Source organism: Rattus rattus, chromosome 3, assembly GCF_011064425.1.
Source record: "Rattus rattus isolate New Zealand chromosome 3, Rrattus_CSIRO_v1, whole genome shotgun sequence".
Classification (NCBI taxonomy): domain Eukaryota; kingdom Metazoa; phylum Chordata; class Mammalia; order Rodentia; family Muridae; genus Rattus; species Rattus rattus.
In genome coordinates, this window is record NC_046156.1 from 143,814,439 (window position 1) to 143,835,309 (window position 20,871).

The window sequence follows — 20,871 nt, forward strand, 5'->3', positions numbered from 1 at the left end:
ACAGTGACCTAGAAGTGTGATGAGGGTCTATTCTCCAAGCCTTCCCAAGGGACACACTTCTCCAGCAAGGTTACATTGCCCAACAGCACCACCACCATGTCCGAGTGGTCAATGTGTGAGCACGTGAGAGAGTCAAGTCACTAGGCACGGCAGAACTTTATCTTCTCGAACTGTGAGCCCAAGTAAACTCTTCATCCCTCAAGTTACTTTTCTTGGGACACTTGAGAGCAGCAACAAGAAAAGGAGCCAACACTCACAGCAGCCCCAGACTGAATGGATACCTGTGCGGTTTGAGTCCTCTCCCCAGGGCTGGGACACTGAGGCTCTTCAGGTCCAACCCTGGCTCTTTTCCCTACTCTGGGCTCTGTGTTATTTACAGCCATGGCTTCAATTCCCCTCATTTTCCCTTCATGCTGAGTATGGATACCCACCCAAGGGCTCTTTATCCAGCTTGCACACGAGCCTCTCCTGCTGTCTTCCAGGCTGGGTTCTCCACCCGCCGTTAGCTAGTTACACCAGACTGAACCCTAGGTTCCGTAGCTCTGCCTCTCTTGGCTTACCCTCCTATCTACATTAAAGTCAGTCTCTTCAGCTTATCCTGGTTTCTGCATTCCCAGGGCTGTATTCGCTTGTTCCCCCAATCATCATCTTGGCATCGAAGGAACCTACTGATCCCAACATTCGTACTGCTGCTGCCCCCAACCTCAGACAGACAGATATCTTTAAATGGAAAGCTTGATCACACCACAGCCTAGGGCCTTCACCGTTTTCCTACCGCTGCTCGAGAGATAAGCAAAGGAAATCATAAGCAGCCCGTTACTTCCTGACAGCCTCGCCCTTGCAAGCCTCCCTTCCATCATCCTGCTTACTCACTGCCTGCCACCCCCACCACTTCCGGCATCTCTGGGACTTCTTCAGCCCACAGTGGCTCTCCCCAGTTCAAGTCCACATTGCATCAGAGCAAGGGAAGGAATCTACAGTAAAGGTCACTGCCAATAGCTTCCGTGTTTCCCTCTTGTACAACACCATGTTTTCTCACGCCCACATATGTGGGACACAGACAGACTGTGTGGCACCCCTACCAGGAGATTACACCCAAGTCTGGAGCCAGGAGACCCTGGAACTCTTCTATGGTCATGCAGCGGTCTCACTCCTGCATATGTGGTCAATGTTGTTGACTCTGGAGTCTCTGTTTGGTTTTAGTTTTAGTTTCTGTTTGCACAATTGCTCGGAAAGTAGGGGTTAGGATAGAGTCCATTTTCCCAAAAGATTACTGTGCAAGAGACAATCATTCTCTGAACTTGAAAGTTCAACTATCATAGAACTAACAGCATAGCTCAATTAACACCGCATAAGATTCCACGCATCTGTAAGTGTATGCACGTGTGTGTCTATGTGGAGTCCGGAGGATGTTGGTGGTACTGCCCCATTGCTCTCTCTGCCTTATTTCCTTAAGGCAGAGTCTGCCTTTGAATCTGGAGTAAGCAGTGCTGGGCTTATAGGTATCCATGCCCACACATGGCTTCTCTATGTGGTGCTGGGATCCGAACTCAGGTTTTCATGTTTGCACAGCAAGAGCTGTACCCACCGAGTCGTCTTTCTGCCCTGTTTCCTTTGCTTTACAGCAGATTATGAGCAGTGACAGTCACAGCATCACCATAAAGTCAATCAATGTGTAACAGGGCTCCAGGGGACACAGATGGAAGTGAGAACTTGACCCAAGCCAAGTGTCCTGAGCCACCCACTCACTCACGTGTGCACTCACACATGCACTCACACCCTCACATACTCACTCAGACTCACTCATGCACTAATGCGTTCACTTGCGCGCTCACTCATACTCTCACTCGTACACTTCTTCACACACACCCACTCGCATACTCACACACTCACGTATTCAGTCATGCATTCACTCACTCAGTCATGCACTCACTCAGTCACACACTCATTCGCCCTCACTCATTTGCACACTCACACTCACACATTCACTCACATACTCTCTCACTCAGCCAACTTTGCATTCCTCACCCAACTCACATTAGTGAGATGATCTTAGCTTTGTAGACTATGTCAGCGTTATTAAACATTTTCATAGATTTTCATTTCTTAGTAATTCAAAATTTGAAAAATTATTTTTTGTTTTAAAACTATGAGTATTTTATAAAATGGATCAATATGACAGAGAGATGAATTCTACCCAGGGGAAGTACTCTCTCTCTGCTTGTGATGATCTCTAAAGTCTGTTTAGATTAGAAAACATGTGATTCTACAAAGTGAAGCTCTGAGTAATAAGCCAGGGGGCCACAGATTTGACAACATAAACCATGTTGCCCAGCAGGCTATAGCAACAATGACGTAGCCAGTGAATAGTTAGTCATGTTTCTCACTTTTGTTTGAAGACAAAACTCGTTATATATAGTATTTTTAACATTAAAAAACAAGGTGTGGAGGAGGAGCAAAAGAGAAAAGAAAACGTAAAAGTTGGGGAGTAACAATCAGAAGGAAGAATGGGGGTAAGGTATTTCCCAACACCACCCACATGGGCGCCCACCAGATGCTAACAGGGTGTGGCGGTGCATATCTGCAACTCTACAACAGGGGAGTAGATGTAGGAGGATTATGAATTCATGGTCAGCCTTGACTACATAGTGTATTTGAGGCCAATCTGGACTATATGAAATCTCTTTCAAAGTGGGAGGGAGGGAGAGGAAGAAGCAGAAGAGGAGGAAGGGAGGAAGGGAGGAAGGAAGGGAGTGAACGAGAAGGAGGGAAAGGGAAGGAGAGAGATCTCCATGTGTGACAAAGCTTAATTTTCTGAAGTAGAATAGTGGCTAACCACTGGGATGTGTGAACAACATCTGTGAGAGAAAGAACCAGCATTTACATCTTAGCTATCTAAAATGTAGGGAGTCAAACACTCACTAAGCTCACGGATGCTTCATCTGTATCATTTCCAACAGCTTTTAACACGCGCACTTAGTACAAAGGGTCGACGCTGAAAACCTTATGCCATTAAGGGATCTGGGAGGTCTAGTCCCAGATATCGCATAAAGAACTTACTGACAATTAGTGTGGTAACTGGAGATGTTTGCAGGGCTTACCAGGGTAAAATTCTCTTATCTTCAGCTTATCCAGCTATATGCAACTTCTAGTTTTGTAAACACATGTCAAAATATGGATTTCCCCTTACGGATATATAAATAGATTCACCAAGTTTAGAATACGAAGCCCAGATGGCCTCCCAGTCTCAACAAAGGCACTTTCCTTGCCAACATGGATTTTACGAAGCAGAGAATCAGTGTCGGGCCTGCAGAGCAGACAGAGCAGTTCTGTTAGGTGTTTCATTCCATGGTCCATAAAGCATTGTTTTAAAAACGAACACTGGATCTTCAAACAGACGAGGCTCTCACCACGGCACAGCAGACTGACCTGCATACTTTGTGTTCCATGGAAGAGCAGCAGTAGAGGTAGATGGGACCAGGTGCGGAGCCCTCAGTACGTCGCTGTGCTGGGTCCCTTTTCTATCTGATACCCTGAGTCTCTGGGACTCACTCTGTGTGTACTTGATGACCATAACTAACCATCAATGTGATGGAATAGCTATATAAACATGGGTGCCGCAAGGCGGCTGCTGCCTAAGGAGGAACTGAGGTGAGGGCTAAGGCTGCAGTCATCCTGAGGCCTGGAGGAGCACACACTAAATTTCTTAATTACCTTGTCACAGGGACCCTTCCAATTGCCGAAGGGAACGCAGTGCTCATTCTTGATAGGGTGGCCCACAAGAGGCAGACTTGGGCTCTCTAGCCATCTTGGCACTTCGGAAAGTGGTGGTTTGGGTGAACGAGGCTGGAGTCAGCGGCAGAGATCCCACATATGACATCTGCTTTAGGGACTTAAAATGGGCATTGTCATAAAAGGTGGACTCCTTAAAGAATTACCATACTTCTACAGTGTGCATCCATGTGTGGTGTGTATGTGTATGTACATGTGTGTGGGAGCACCTATCCCTGCAAAGGCCAGAAGATGAAGTCAGCTACTTTGGCTATGCCAGCAAACCACAGTGATGTGTCTCCAACCCCACCTCCAGCACTGTGGTCACAGGTGAACATGTAGTTACACCATACCGTTTATATGGTGCTGTGGAATCCAGACTCAGGTGCTTACAGCTGTACCACAAACACTCTACCCACCGAAACACACCCCTGACCCTCTGCAATGCTCCACCCACTGAGACACACCCCTGACCCTCTGCAATGCTCCACCCACTGAGACACACCCCTGACCCTCTGCAATGCTCCACCCACTGACACACCCCTGCCTGACCCTCTGCAATGCTCCACCCACTGAGACACACCCCTGCCTGACCCTCTGCAATGCTCCACCCACTGACACACCCCTGACCCTCTGCAATGCTCCACCCACTGAGACACACCCCTGACCCTCTGCAATGCTCCACCCACTGAGACACACCCCTGACCCTCTGCAATGCTCCAACCACTGACATACCCCTGCCTGACCACCCCTGTCCATCTAATCATTTTTGAATAGCCTTTGATGTTTTATTCATTTTGAAACAGGTATTTTTCACCCACATCACTAATTAGATATTCTAGCTGCCAGACAGACGACCGCCACTCAATACGACGCCTAGGGTTTGTGTGCACTTTATGGATCAATCTGGACTATGTGGAGCTTAAGTGGTTTGATGAAAATGCTTACACCAGTGAAATAAATCAATAAAGGTTTATTAAGAGCCCAGGTTTTGAAATGGATTCTTACCCATTATGAAAGACTATTGTTTGGGAGATGGAATGTTGTATTTTATTGTTCATGGTTCTTTCCTTGTGTTGACCCTTTATGTGTGATGCACCATTGGCGCCAAGCTCTAGTAGCCCCATCAACCGACAGTCCCTGGCCCTGAGTCAGAGCTACACATGCACCCAGAGACAACCTTCCCCACAGCTGTTATCATGCGAGGCAGGAAGGCTGCGTGACGCTTAACCTCTGTGAGTCGTGTTTAATGGAGGCTCCTTTGATACTTTCAAAAGGAAGCAATATGCGTTTGGATAAAGTCTTGCCTTTAATACACCGAAGAAAAGGTTAATGGTATTGAACAGGCAGCTTTTCCGGTACTTCGTGGTGTCTCACATAGAAACTCCATTGGACTTGTTCTTCCTAGGTTTGTGAGGTAGGTGGGTGAGATCACAGACAGTCACAAGTCTTCCCTCCAGTATCCTCCCTCACTGCATATAAAGTGACTCTACAAGCTCCTTTCAGTGAGAAACAACTGTGTCTCTACTCTTAATTCTGGGCTGGGTTTTTGATCTACTTCTACCCATGCAAAGCAGGGGGGAGCAACTGTATATCCATTTTGAACCTTCTAGCATGGAGTGCGTGCGTCACAGTTTATGCTTGGATCCTTGTTTTCTCTCTACAGAGCCCAGACTGAGTGTTCACGGACTTGGGCCCAGCTGCTCCAGGGCTTTCTCAAATCCAGTAAGCCTCTGCACGCAGAAAGATGTCATTGACTGTAGGTTGATGGTGGGCTCAGAGGCCCTGGTGAGATCACTGCTGCCTAGGTAAGCCGGCAGAGACTGGAAAGACCTGGAACCACGAGCTAAGGAAGTGACTGCCTGCAAACTGTCGAGTTGTGGGGTAGCTGGTCACACAGTAAAAGCTAACAGACATGGTGTTGACATCTCTGTACTAAACACAGGCACTGTCACTTGTCCACGCTCCATCAGCTGGGACATGAAGCTCTCTCAGGTTATCACAACCGACATAAGGGTTCTTAGGTCACATTGCTGTCCTGACCCCAGAGCACTAAGACAGAGCCCTGAGTGTCAGGTTAGAGGGGCCTTGTGGGTCATTTCTATGTCTAATGAGACTGCTATTTGGCCGTCTTGGTCTTGCTGCTCTTAGCCCCTGAAATGAATTCTGTGTCTTTGGAATCTGCTCAAATGTAACTGCCTCTCAGGGACCTCTCATGACATTCAAAGACAGAATGACCTTTCCTGTCCTCTGGGTGATGGTAAAAGGAAGGAACACAACTGCCCACTCTTTCCTTTAATCTTGCCCTTCACATGTGACATCTCAGTACTTTTTATCAAGAGAGGAAATCTGCTTTTGCACCATCTCAATATAGATCGACTGACTGGCTGACTTGTTATGGCTAAGAAACACAGCAAAAGTGGCCAAGTCCCATCTGGGAAGCCCGAGACATCTTGAATTCTCCAGGAAACCTGGTGCCCTTTCCAGCATGACTACAACACCCTGGGAGGGAACCACAGAGCAGAGCTCTGTCGGCAAATGGGTCTTAGCTGCAGCCCAGACGTGGGAGAAGGGCCCAGCTAAGATGAGCTAAGCCACACGACTTGTGTCACACAAAGGCCAGCAAACCTCTCCACAGGGTAAAGAGCCAGACAAATGGCTGCCTTAAGCTTGCCCTGAGGAGATAGATATGGGGTTTCTATTTTACTTCTGGTCTGAGAGATCATTTGTGGTTTTGTGGCAGTTTTAAGCCATACTTTTGATTGAGTTCTTTTATTAATAAAATGAACAAATGATGGAATGACAAAATAATCAATAAGCTATTTTTTCCCCAACAAAAGAGAACTCCAGATTTCTCCCTATAACGAGGGCTCTGGGAATTGAACCCAGGTCCTTGTGCCAGAAAAGCCAAGAACTCTGGCTTTTTTATTCATCTTTCCTGGCTGCGAATAAGATCAACCTTCATTTGCATGGGACCTGGTACTCGGTCTGTACTGTTTAACTGTCAGCTGCTATTGATTCTATGCGGGGAAGTAAGGTGCCAAGCAGAAGGAGGCAAAGCCAGCATCAGCGGGGAACCATGCAAGATGTGCCTATAAGGGTTTTCACTGTCAGAACGGCAGTGCCTGTTGGAAGGAGAGGCAGGGTCAGCCATGAGCTGCTCTGTTTGCTCATTCTCTTTGAAGCTATGCATCTCCCCATGGCTCAAGCTACCCAGTCTCAAACAGCAATAGCATCCTGGGTTGGAGGGCCACCTTAGAGGCTTTTGACTTTCCAAGGTAGCAGTCTCAATCTCAGGTGACATTGGAAACACCTGGGAACTTTGAATAAATGCTTGTAGAGACCGGGATAATTAGCTTTGGGTACAGCTTGCATGTGGGGATACTAAGAACCTGTGGGTGATCTTACGGAGGAGTCAAAATTGAGAACTACTCCTCAGCCTTTCCCAGACAGCTCCCCCTCCCTCACAGTCATTAACTTTCAAGGTAATTATAACAAACCCTTTTTAATGTGCTTGTAATCAAAACTCAGTGTTGATGTACTACGGCTAGGAAATAATTTCTTGTGCTAGCAATGACTGGCTCCAAAGGAAGTAAGAGTAATTACTAGATGAGGCCTGTCCCTATGATTAACTCTAAGCATAATGGGAATACTTGTCAGAACCCAAAATGTCCTAAAAGCCTCCAACATAAATGGGCATTCACCATTTTATTGGCGTAAATTAAATAACACATAACAACACTACAGACTGTATTAAATAACACGCCAAAGCTAATTATCACTTAAGTGGATAGTCTAAAGGCACATTAATCTAAACTCTCTGAAAATATACATTATTGTGTGGATAAAATCATTTTTATCACAAACTAAGCTACAATGAGTTACTTGAGTGCGGCTTTAATTTTAGTTTCAGATTCAACATGGGGCTGCCAGAGAACATGGTCTGATTTTCCTAGTGTGCAAGTGACGCTCACATGGCACTGGTGCTATTTTCAAAATTATGGTTATTTTTGGTCAAGAGTTCAAAAGTGTCAAAATTGTAAATAACCTTGCTCTGGAGTATATAATATATACAAATCACTTTAATGCCAACATTTCATCCTTAGTAGATTCTGGAACTATATTTACAAATTCACTTTTAAGGTAATATTCTAAATCATAGGTTTCCCTAAAAGAAAGACGTGGCCAACCTCTGTGCGGTTCTGTTCAGTGGAGGATTTTAGTAAGGGGGGAACGCCCACTGTCTCCAGCAGGTCTTCTTACAAATGGGCCTAGGTCAGCTGCAGTCATTTACTAGGTCCATGTAAAATGTATCTGTCCTAGTTTTTTCTAGTCCATCATTAGCATCTTATATTAGCATGCTATAATTAATAAACTAGTACTGATACACAGTTGTCATTTAATTCATATCTTCTTAGCCTTTACCTAATTAGTTTTGAAGATAAGAGTCTTATTCTGTAGCCCTGGTTGGCCTTAGACCGGAAGCCATCTTCCTGATTCCACCACACAAATGCTGGGAGGTCTGAGCCAGCACCCAGGGGCCTGATGATTGGCTTTGTGTCCCAGGATCCTGACAGGATGGTGTGTTCCATTTAGTCGCTGTGCTCTGTTTTTCTTTCTTTGAGAGATGGGGAGGAGAGGGCCAAGGGAGTGGGAGTCACACACACTCTTAGAGCACCAGCCACAGGGAATGGGGAGAGAGAAATGGATGGACACCAGTGTTTTTCCTCTAGGATTCAGAGGGCAGAGTCCTACGGTTACTGCTGTCCTGTTCTCTAGCAGGAAGGAAAAGGGCACATGCTAATGAAGTAGGCTCAAGTTTCGATTATGAAAAAGATGCTGTGCACAGGAGAAAGGTTAAGTTCACAGGAATGTGACATTTGGAAGGACCTAGCATATGGTCTCTGATTTTTACCATGGATTTATTAATCCTGAAAAGCAAAGGATAGGACGGAGCATTAGAAATAACAGGCATTTCACAACCATGGGAAAAATAATTTGCTATCACCAGCTTGGGGAAAAAATTTTTTTTAAAGCCCACAGCGATTCTCTGATCATTTTCCTGCCAATGTTTATGTGAAACATTTCCCAAACAAGGCTGATTCATCTTACTCTGAAGTGAATTGTTAGATCACAACAGAGAATGTTAAAGCGTTTGTGTCCCTTACAGAGATGCCAAGCCTTTAACTCTGATCGAAGCTGTACTGTAAATGCGTTAACGCTGAAGGCTAAAAATGTCCTCCAGGTTGCCAGGCACAGAACGCTGACAGCTTTTTCTAGTACAGATGACTTGTTCTTTCAAAGTTCGAAAATAACAACTAGTTCTGATTCCAAGAGATACTGTAGTTTTCTTCAGCTAATGCAATGGAAAAGCTGCTTCTTCGAGTGGTGTGTCTGCAGCTGTCCTGTCCAAGGAATACTTCTTTAGGTATTTATTAAAGCTTTGTTAAAAGGCTGTGATGGCAGGTGGGTTTTAAAGTTAACGTTGAGAAGAGCCAACCAAAAAACTCAAAACAAAAACCAAACCGAACCGTGGATTAGAGACAACCAATCCTGGAAAACAGTGCGTCCACTCTAACTAATTCTGAACGCTGTTAGTGATGTCTGACTGTAAGGGTCGGTGTAACTGTTATCTACTATAGTGGAAGGAATGGCTAAAGACAGAACTTCTAAACTGCAAGGGTGCCAAATCAGAAGATCCCAACGCCCACGGGGACAAAGGAAGAAAGTGCGGTATTTCAATAGAAAGTGGAAATTCTTGAGAGATCTCCTTTTATAAGGAAGAACAATCAATGGAACAGCATCACCGGCTTCCGATGGTGGCTCGGGAATGGTGTGGCTCTCTGGCATGCAGCATGTAAAGGGAACATAAGCAGCATAGGGACTTGCAGGGACATTTAAGGTTGGCATTCATCTCAAGAGGTAATCCCCAGGGTCAGAAAGTCCAAAAGGCCTGGCTGGGTGGGGAAGTGGTGTGAGCCCTGCTTTATGACATTGTCTTCTAGTAAAAACAATCCAATAGACTTCAGGATTCACTCTGCAATTGATCGGGCCTCATAGCCAATTGCAATGCTTACGAGGCTACCTGTCGTTAGTCGATTAATATGCATACAATAATAAAGTAACTGTACTTATGAGTTATAGGACTGGCTAGATTGGAGCTGGGCCATCACAGATCAGCGGAGGAGCATTACCTCACCTGTGTGAAACCCTGGGTTCAATTCCTAATGTTGCACAAATAACAAACAAGCAGACCTGTGATTTGGGGCCTGGAGAGATAGTTCAGGGGTTAAGAACACTCGCTGTTCTTTCAGAGGACCCAGGTTCAATCCTAGCGTCTGGTTGGGGGGAAGATAACACCTGTAGCTCCAGTTCTAGGGATGTGGCACCCTCAATTTGGCCTCCCTGAGAACCAGGCACATGTTGAGCAGAATGCATGCAGGCAAAACACTCATATACAGAAAATAAAAATAAATCTGAAAAAGAGAACGGAAAGATTCCAATGACAGCAAATAAAAACATTATTCCAACAGCTTCCTGAACTCACTAAAAGTATGGCCTACTTTGACTTTCAGGGTTATAGTTTCTCACACATTATTATTTTCTTGAACATTTAGCTCATCGTTTTACTTATCAAATACTATAAAAACAAAAATGAAGTTTGAACCTTTAGTACTATAAAGTGTGTACAACTCCTGGGGGATGTTGAATCCCGGTGATTTTCATGGTGCAGCTGCTAGGAAGAACTCACTGCTCTGGTCCCGGCACATTATAGGAGGTTACAGAGGGTGAAGGGAAAGAAGGTGCAGGTTTTGAGGGCATGACAAAGTGGAAAGTCAGGCTAGCACGCTTTACCACTGACGGCATCTACTGGGACTGCACCAGAGACCTGGGCCTTTCTATCACAAAGCCAGTCAGGTTCTGATCGGTCAATCAGAGCCCAGACAGGCAAGACTCAAGCATCCCACACACCAAGCAAGGCTGGCATGGTTCAGGAATGGGGACAATGTGCACGTAGCCCCCTGTGACTCACATCTACTAACACTTTTATCTTCTTGAAGCTGAACCCAAATTACCATCTAAAAGATCATGGAAAATTCTGGTCTGGAAACTAGGAACAGCTGTTTCTCATGGGAATGTCTAATTGTTTGGGTTAAGAACATCAGTAATCATAAAGTAACGAGCACAGTTCCCTTTTCAAACTGTTCATTAAAACACACGGAATAAAATCTGCTTCGATTCCATGCGGCACAAAGGCCTTTGTGGAATTCATCCTTACACTAACAGCTCCCTCCTCTTACTTCTTGTACCTCAGTTTACTCCTGCCTGGCTTTCCTACCCTGTGCGGGGAGTGTGGTCCCTCTCGAATAGCACAGGTTATCAACAGTCCTGAGTTTATAAAGATGCAAAGACCTTGGAGACAATCCAGTTCTATCCGGCATATTTCACAGATGAGAAACCACAGGTCCCAGCGGCTATCATTTCAAAGTCTGGCTTGAAGGCAGGGATCCCAAAAGGAATTTATCATTTCGTTAGCATATGGTTTGTCTCTACACCATGAGAATCTCTTTTCTCTTCTGTTCTCAAAGATGGCACCATCTAAGAGATGCTGGTAACTCTTCTCCCCACCAGAAAGAATACATGACTTAGGAAGCTCCTACAGTCTACACCTCACTTTAGAGAGTCATAGGAAAATTCTGAGAAGTCTGGCGAATACTCTCTAACTCATATTTGCAAAACATGTCTGATTATAAATTCAAAAACATTTCTCTCTTCTCTTCTGGGGCTGTGGTTGGGGAACCACATCTATTAAGACTCCTTTGAACACACCGTGGGAGGGTCTGGGTTACGATGAGACCCCAGGAATCAGGGAGGAGACAGACATGGCCATGTGTTATCTGCTGACATATCAGCCTCAGCTGAGGGTACTCTTGAAGGTGGCAAGTCACGCTGTAGCAAGAAGTTCAGTCTCCTGGTGAGAGGTACTGGGCCCGGTGGGAATCCTGTCCAGGCACCTGTGGTACACTGTACCATGAGAGCCATGAAGGAAATGGCTGGAATTTTGTTTTTTAATGATCACTATCACATGCTCACTTTAGACAGAAGAAGATTATAAATTATTTTTCTACAGAGGTAAACACTAACAGACAAAGGCAGTGTTTCCAAACATGATGATGTAACGTACTATGGATGCCTCTGTGGGGGTGACTGTATGTTTATAGATCCAGCCAGCAGGCTCTGGTACAGTCCAAGGGGGCCCCCTATGATGGTAGGTTACATGCACCCTAAGCCCAGATTCCACAGCTGTTGGATGCCAACACTGACTCTGCTCTTGCCACTCAAGTCCTTACATTTTCGGAACTTGTGTTTCATCTCCAGTAAAATGGGCACCACCACGGGGTGGCTATGCAGATTGTCCCTCCCTCTCTAGGAGCCATGATGTGTCTGTTAAACAAGATCGCACCACTCTGACTTGGGGTAGCTTCATTCACGTGCTACTTCCCAGTGGATAAGGCTGACTTATGTTCACACACAGACTTTACTCTCCCCCTTCAGACAGCTACGGCTAACCAGTTAATAGGGTCCCTTCCAAGGATCTGGCTGCCAGTGAGCTCCTACCTGTCCCTTTTTGATCAGCTGTGCTCACAGGTGTGGAAAGCCAGGGCCTCTGTAGACATCCTTGTCACCCTGACACAGGTGGGCGTGGCAGATCCAGCCTCTCTCAGATGCCCTCATAGAACGCCATATTCTATTGCATGCCCCCAGCAATCCTGTATATTTACATAAACATTTTATATTAAAAACAGACAATCTAAAATGTATCAATTGGAATAAGAAAAAGGAGGGGAAGAAGGTTGAAGAGCTTAGTTATTGGTATCTGTTATTCAATCCCAAACACTGTCATATTATTGCACTCCTCTACTCTGCCTAAGTGTACCTCCTCCTCCTCCTTCTTCCTCTTCCTCTTCTCCTCCTCCTCCTTCCTCCTCCTCCCCTTCGTCCTCCTCCTTCCCTCTTCCTCCTCCTCCTCCTCCTCCTCCTCCTCCTCCTCCTCCTCCTCCTCCTCCATAATCACCGTGGTTTGAAGAGGTCAGGATCGAACATGGATCCTCTCACACATGAGGCACATATGCTATCACTCTGCTGTAGCTCCTGCCCTCCTTTTACACAGTCCGGATTGCAGAGACTCTTTCTAAAGTTGTGAGCACTCTTGGCGCTCCTCGCACGGCGGGTGGCACCCTCTCTGTGTCCCCTGCCACACACTGATTACTCTCTGCACATCTCAAATATGCTGTTTCTCTAATTTGGTAGCAGATAATTGTTCCCGTGAGCTCAAAGCTAACCCGCTGGCATTGACAGGACTGCTGATGTTTGAGGAGCGACACTCGAGGCTGTCTGGAATGCGCAGGAAGCCTTTCTGAATTTCTAGGACTGAAACGCTTGATGCTGCGGCTTAGATGGGCACCCCACTCTCATAAGGACCTTTTATGTAATACATGCATAATGCAGTGTGAAGAAAGGAACCAAGGAAAACGATTTCCCAAATTATAACTTGCATCTTGGTAATGAGAAGCTATTAAAATGTATTTTAAAAAAATCCCTAAGCTGATGTGTTTCTTAGAATTCAGCGGTTCCCACTGCTCTGCTCCCATTCTGTATGCACAGCAGAGATCCCTGCCAAGACTATTACAGTGAGCAAACAATGTCCTCTCTGTGAGAGCCGGGAATGAATAGTATCACAAAATTCTCCTCTAATGTACAGCCTACACTCCCCCAGCCCTTCCGAGAACAGCCAGGGAGGGTGAAGACAGAGGCTGGCTCTCCCTTGCCAATCTGAAACTGCTTTCCAGAAGACCAAGGGTGGGATGATGCCAGCCATATATGATTTTCTAACCAGAGAGAGTGGACAAGAAGATTTTAAATCTAGTTGTGTATTGTTTTGTCCCCGTGGATGTGAGCACACAGTTTTGGAAGGAGAAAAGGAAGTGCTTTATCAGATAGATTCTCAGGGCCTAGTGAAAATAGCCCTTTGCTGCAAAGTAAGCAGCAAAAGAGGAACTTCATAGAAATGACACAGCAGTTTGTGTGAAGGTCTGTCCAGGGAGTTGAGTCTCGAGTGTTGAAGCTGAGAATGGACTCTACTGCTTATGATTTGCAAAGGGAGAGCCTGGAGCTATTCCTGTGGATATGCAAGGTGAGGCTGGCCCACTCCACTCAGGTTGTAAGGTCTGCCTATGTCTCTCCCTCAGCTCCTCTTTAGAAGAGGTATTAAGGATATTATCTTCCAAAATGAGACATAAAAGTAAAGCATTTTGTACAGACCACTGAAAGGCGAACAGTGTGCATTTTCAGAAAAACAAAACAAAACAAAACAAAACAGAGATTTCTCAAATGTTTTTCTCATTTGTTAAGTCTTGGTGCAAAGCGAAATGGGCCAGGACCACCTGAATGACGTACATAGAGCAGATACTTTCTTGACCTCTAGTTAGAATCCCTCAACTAATTCATCATGAAGGAATGAATGCTATTTTCAGTCTAAACACAAGGGCTCTCTTCCCTCCCTCTTTTCCCACGCGCTGGCTGACCAGTCCCATGACCTCCCAGGGTGAGATGGTGTTCTCCTGGTGATACATTTAGTGAGGCTGCAGGCGGAAGCAGCAGCCCCCCTTTCTTCTCTCTCCCCCCTCACCCAGTCCTAGTCTGCACCAGACTAGACCATCAAGTCTCTGTGCTGCCCCACTGTTGTCTGAAACCACAAACCATGTGGTCCCTTCTTTCAATGGCAATATTTACCTTGGAGAAATGGTTGTCCCGAAAAGTACTTCTAAGTTCTGTAATGTGTTCTGTTCAAGGGTTATTATTCTGAGATTCTCTCTTCCTTCTTGGCCTGTAACCAGAAAGAAAGAAAGAATGTCTGGGGGAAGGGAATGCATGTGGACAGGCTGTGAAAGACACTTGCCAGCTTACTGTAAAAAACGCTGCCCGCCCGTGGAGCAGACACTGAGCTCCACATTCCTTTTAAAAGAGGCCACGGTTTTAACTTCGAAACTGGCAAAATTGCTGATGGCACTGAAGCTTACACATCCCTTTCCTCTGAAATGACAGCCACCTTAGTACTGGGTCAAATAGAAATCAACTCACTTGATTTCCTCAGTTTTTCTACTTTGTGAAAACTATTGGATTACAATTAAAATCAAATAACTGTTACCTACATTTGAGATAAAAAAAATACCCCTCAGTATTTATATGAAAAGAACAACTCAGTATTCATATGAAAAGAACATTCCTGCTTTTGGCATGGTAGGCCGTGACTCAGTTCTGACACTTTCCCATACAAAGGAGGCTGTGGTGATGTGGTGTGACGGTCAGGACCCGAGGGTATGCGGATATGACCAGTTCTCATTCCATCGTCACCCCACTGTGGAAATGAAGGCAACCGTGGGGAAGACAACCCCCTCATCTTCCCTGACTCAGCTCCCACATCCCATCACTGGTCCGGCCCTTCTCCCTTGTGTTCCTCTCTGCCCTAGTTCACATCCTATAACACACGTCATCTGTACTGAATACTCAGCGTACTTTAAAAGTTATTTATTTATGTGTGTGTGAGCGTGTGTGTGCATGCATGTCTGATGTCACGTGTGGGTGCCAGTTGAAGCTGGGAGAAGTCTTAGAGCCTCTGGAGCTGGAGTTACAGGAAGGCTGAGGCACCAGACGTGGTCCTCTAGAATAGAAATAAGCATCTTTATCAAGAAGATGCCTCTCTAGCCCCTGGGCACTCCTGGACACAGGACACCATGATGGGGATGGTGATGGGGGAGAGGAACGGAGTGAACGATGAGGGATGAGTTCATTCATAGTCTAGTGAGTATGAGTAATGGGTTTATAGCTGCTGACTGAGACCAGAACTTCTCAATTATCTTAGCAGACTGAGATATGCATTCTATTACGTTTTGTTTTTTAACATTTACTTGTGAGCAGAAGGTGAGCCACCCAGATGTATGTTCCGGTTGCTCTTTGGCTGTGGCCCGATTTCTGAGTGTTGCTTTCTTCTGGGGCAGACTCAGCCCGCTACACTGCATTAGGATATAACTAATCTTTCCAGGCGGTTGTCAAGTGAGAAAGGCTGCCTTTTGTTTGCAATGAATTCAGCTACATTGTTATTTTCTTATTTTTAAAATAAACCTAAAAATATCAGAAGGAGACACACAATCATGGGTTGTCTTCCTCTAACCCAACTCCCAGTCTTTCTGTGTCAATCACACAACGTGGGAGGGCCAGGCTTCACTGGTGAAGCACTCCTGGGTAAGTGAACTCCATTGTTCTAGGGTTTATTCCCTTTCAAGTCAGGCCTCCCCCCCCCAGGCTCCTGCATTCACATCTATTTAGATGTTAGTTCTAACTATAAACCTCTTGGCTTCTCTGTTAATGTGCAAGCTCAGAAAACGTTGGAATTCGTCAGAAAGATGAGCAAGATTTAATCAACCAAGGCCAGTGGCTTCAGGCTAGGTTTTCGTTTTCGTTTTTTTTTTTAAAATGTAAAATTCTATCAGTGCATATTATAAACAGTATTTCAGGGCTGGGGATGCAGCTTGCAGTAGAGCACTTGCACAGCATGCTCAAGGGGCTAAGGTTAGTCCTTAGGATCACACACAGTCAAATAAAACCAACATTCATTTTCTATTACTAGCTCTGAATGAAGAGCCTGACTTAAAACCCGAGCAGTCTGAAGGAGCGTGTAATTTATACTGTCAGAATAACTAGAGCAGGAGTTTACAATATTCCAGGGAAACGAGGGATTGAGACGGTGTGGTATTATTACAAAGGTAGACAGGTATACTGATTGTATTGGGCAAAATCTACCCCCCACACAAGCGAGCCATATATTTATATTCCTTTATTTACACGGTCAACTGCCTTTTAACAGAAGTGTGAATATTACTCAATGGAGAAAGAATCGTCACCTTAGGAAACAGGGCTGGACAGGTAGTAGCCAGATACAAAGAAGAGAGTGAACCCTGAGCTCACATCCTACTAAAGTTAAGTTGAAATGAAAAATATAAGAGCAGAAACTACTAGAAAAGAAAAACGGGTAAATCTCCATGAGCTCAGATGTGGCCAAGGAAGCTACTGATACACAACCAAGTACATAATCAATAAAATATACAATAAAAACATATGAGTTTTAGAAAACACTATACATATTAAAGATGCCATCCCAAAGAAGAGAAATGGGGCAAACGACCTGATAGAGGAATTGAAGCCTGGATATATAAATACCTCTTAAAACTCAGTAAGACAGCCAAACCTAAAGGAGCAAAGGCATTTCTCCAGAGGAACTTATAAATAGACAATAAGTCCACCGGTGGCCAATGTCATCATCAGAGAAACGCAAGAGTAAACCACAGTGAGATGTTGCTTCATATCCTCCAGCTAAAACAGTAATGTGTGCTGGCAGGAAGTGAACAAATCCAAACTCACAGACCCTCTGCTAAGAGTGCAAGACGACCATCTAGTCTAGAAGTTCTCAGGAAGTGCTAACCATAGAGCCACCACAGTCCTACTCCCAAATGTGCACTATGATAAGCAACCACAGAGCCTCACCAGAAGCACAGAGGTTTATAGTACCATGACTCACAATAGCCAAAACCCAGAAATAACACGTCAACTGGTGAACGGAAACTAGAATGGTAAACACATACAGAGTACCAGTCACTTCTAGGCTGGAGCGTCATGTTGACATAGGTTCGACATGGATGTACTTTGAACACACGGTAAGGGAAAGAAGCTGGTGGCGCCATATATTATAGGATCCCATTGAGAAGAAATGTCCAAAAATGGTCAAATAAAGAAAGCTGGATACCGAAAGAGTCGCCGCTTAGAGCTGGGGAAGTTGGGAGGTAGGGACTGTGGTGAAGGGTGATGGAATGTTCTATGGAGCATGCGTGTCCCGCTCTACGCTAAACCCATGAACTGCATCGTTTAAGTGGATGGATTGTACGTCAAGCAAATGATAGTTCAGGAAAGCTCTTACTGAAGAAAAAAGACTATTCCCAAAGACGCAGACGTTCTACTATCCAGATCACTCTCAAAGAACTGTGTGACTCTGGCTGCATCACTGGAACACCTAGCTTCAGGGCACGTTGTCACGATCCATATGCGTTGTCCTCAGTAGAGTCTTCATGGTCTCAGTGGTCCTTCGGGGCTCCTTTCTGTGTGACTGTCTGTACACGTGTGCGCTGCAGACGAAGGCTGAGTTAAACCAATCCAATACTTCCAACCTGATTATCTCCTTACATCTTGTGGGGCTTAGAGCTCCAGCCGCCTATTCAGCTTTCTGCTCCCCTGCATCTGCATCTGAGCCAGTGGAATTGGGCTCGGCATCGTGTTTTCTGCACCTGTTTTGCTGAAGGTTTCCTTATGGCTGGCAGTGGGTTCTGAACACTGATGAGTGACTCTCCAAGGAAGGCCCAAACAAGGAGTTAAGATGAGCTTAAAACTCACCTGAAAGCTTGCTCCGTCTAAAGCCACTCAGAGCAATGGGAATGGTTTCATTTTCGGGACCCTGGTACCTGTGGTGTGACACCTGCCTGGCCGGCCCGGAGGAAGTCATCCCAGTGGTCAGACGGAGACAGCAGCATCTCAGCATGGGAGATTACAATTGAACAATCAAATTCCACCAGTACTGAGCAAACCTTCATTGTGGATGAACAGGTGGGTGTTATTGGTGGGGTGCATTTAACAGCCTAAACACTTCATGCTTTAGTGACAACCAACCCAGTTTTGGCGAAGGCCAGAGGATGTGTGAGAAGTGGTGAGGAAGGAAGACAGGAGACTTCCCGAGGCAACACTAGAGTTTTCTGTCCCTCCACCCGCTTGGGTAGTTGAAAGGCAAGTCTCCGCTGGATACGCTGGTTGAAGGTGGTGCTGACCCTGACGTGTGTTGCCTTGCATACCATTCTTCATAGAGAGAGCTAAAGGTCACAGGCTTTTTATCAGTCACACTATCCTGCCATATTCTCGTGGCTAAGACAAAGTGTGCATTTCCTTCCAGTCTTTCCGAGCCGTTTGCATCACAGCGCTTCCACGGTTTCTGGGACAGTTCTGCCGCTCAGCTCAGCTTTGGGGTACCCAGTGAAAGGTCAGGGTGTTCCCGATCCCTGCTGTGTCTGGGATTTGTTATGCTGCCATCTTTCCTTATGGAGTTTCACCCAGATGAGGCCTAATGTTGACTAAGGATTAGGATAAAACCCCAAGGGCCTTTCTCCAGGAAGATAGCAATTTAATAATCAGCTCCCCTGGGATATGCCTACTAAGTCAGCTATTAATCCAGCTAATTATACACATCCCCCAATTTGTCAAAATGATAAATGTCAGCAATTTGATAGATTTTTGGTCAAAAAAAAAAAAAAGTCCATAAACTAGTGTCTATTACTTCCCATCAGTCCGCTGGCATTTCGTGATGGGTTTAACAAATAAACGATAAAACAGAGATCCCCCGCAAAGAACAGATACTTCCGTCCATTAAATCTGAACATTCAGTTCTTCCCAGCAATCAGTGGCAATCAGTACAGTGGCAGCTACAGACAAAGTGACAGGCTGCCAAGGGCTGCAGCCTGGAGAAACCAGTGCCCAGCTCTCCCAGGACTCGTGTTGCAGCCTGCTGCCGGGCATCTCCCTCTGTCAGCTCTTCCTGTTCTGGGTCTCACCTCTCCCCAGCTCTCCCACGGTTGGTTCCCTCCTCTCCCCCAGCCCCCAGCCCCCAGCCTGGTGTCCTTGGCAGTTACTCTCATACCATCAGCCGAGGCTCCGGTGTCATTGTTCCTGCACTCGAACAGCTGAGATCCAGAGATGCAGAGTGGCAGGCCATTAAGAGGAGGGTTTTCTGTGTTTTACTTTCCATGTTGCAAACGAAAAAAATGAAAGAGGCAAGAAAGGACGGCTGAAAGAGTCAGCGCTGTGGCTGCCATGACTGGGTGATGCCTTAGGAATGTCAGGCTTTCCTTTTTAATTATCAAAGAGATTATAAAGACAACACTGGGAGAACACTTCCCTCCGGAAATCCTACTCAAGGATTTGGTTAAAAAACCAATCTCTCCAAGAACAATATGCTGTTTTGAATTTTAGGGATTGCAAGAATCCTTAAAAACGTATTTTCGTACCAGCTACAGTGTCCAGAACCTAGGGAGGACAGGTAACAATCTAATACCAGTGCTGGCGGATTCTAGAAGCAAAGGTTTTCTATTCATAAGCACGCGGCCTGCAGAGAGGCGCACAGTGGCACAGCAAATACAAACCTCATCTCTCAGCCTGTATCACAAGTGTGGCTCGGGGTGAATCCCTTGCCGTTTTAATACCAGAGGAGAAGGAATGGAGTGACAGAGTGCATAACAGGAAGACAGCGTCGTGGCTGACAAGGACAGACTCGTCCCAATACGTAAGTCATTACGGTTACACATAAATGTGAACAGTTAGGACATTCCCCAGCACACTTCTGTAGCATCTGACACCAGCGTGAAAACACAGGCTTCAGAGGTTACACACGCTGCTCCAGAGAACAGAAAATACATAAAATAATTCATCTCATGACAAGTGTGTAAACTGGAAGCAAAAGAAGTATTTAAGAACATTCTCAAGGTGAGCATGATGCTGGCATATAGGAGACTGAGGCAGGAGGATAGAGAGTTTAAGGCCAGTCTGGGCTACATTGTAAGGCTTCACCCATGACCCCAACTCAAAAGACTACTGACTACTCTTTCAGACACTGCACACACACGCAATAGGAACAAAAGCAATGCAAACCCACTCTTTCATTCCCTCACTCCAACCATCCCATTACCCAGCACCTCCCACTCCATACCTTACAGAAGCAGCATTTTGCACTGAAGATTTTGCTGCCACTTATAAGCTTCTAGCTTTGCCTTGACTGTCTCACTGTGATGGGCATCTTAGAGAAAGACCATCTGTGATAGACAAGTCTATCAACCCTCAGATGTGTCCTGATAAGAAATAAATAACTTCTTAGCTGAGCATACCTTTGATCCTAGCATATGAGAGGCAGAGGCAGAGGCAGTCAGATCTCTCTAAGACTGAGGCTAGTCT

General features: G+C 45.6%; 1 protein-coding gene across 2 annotated transcripts in view; it reads right to left on the minus strand.

Annotated features, from left to right (window-relative positions):
- Pag1 (phosphoprotein membrane anchor with glycosphingolipid microdomains 1) overlaps positions 1–20,871 on the minus strand; it is an 85,497-nt gene that overhangs the window by 34,548 nt on the left and 30,078 nt on the right. The window contains exon 2 of one of the 2 annotated variants that reach the window (XM_032898649.1): positions 14,566–14,659. The exons of the other annotated variant lie outside the window; for it this stretch is intronic. The gene's annotated coding sequence lies outside the window, so the exon portion shown is untranslated. The remainder of the gene's footprint in view (positions 1–14,565; positions 14,660–20,871) is intronic. 2 annotated transcript variants of the gene reach the window in all.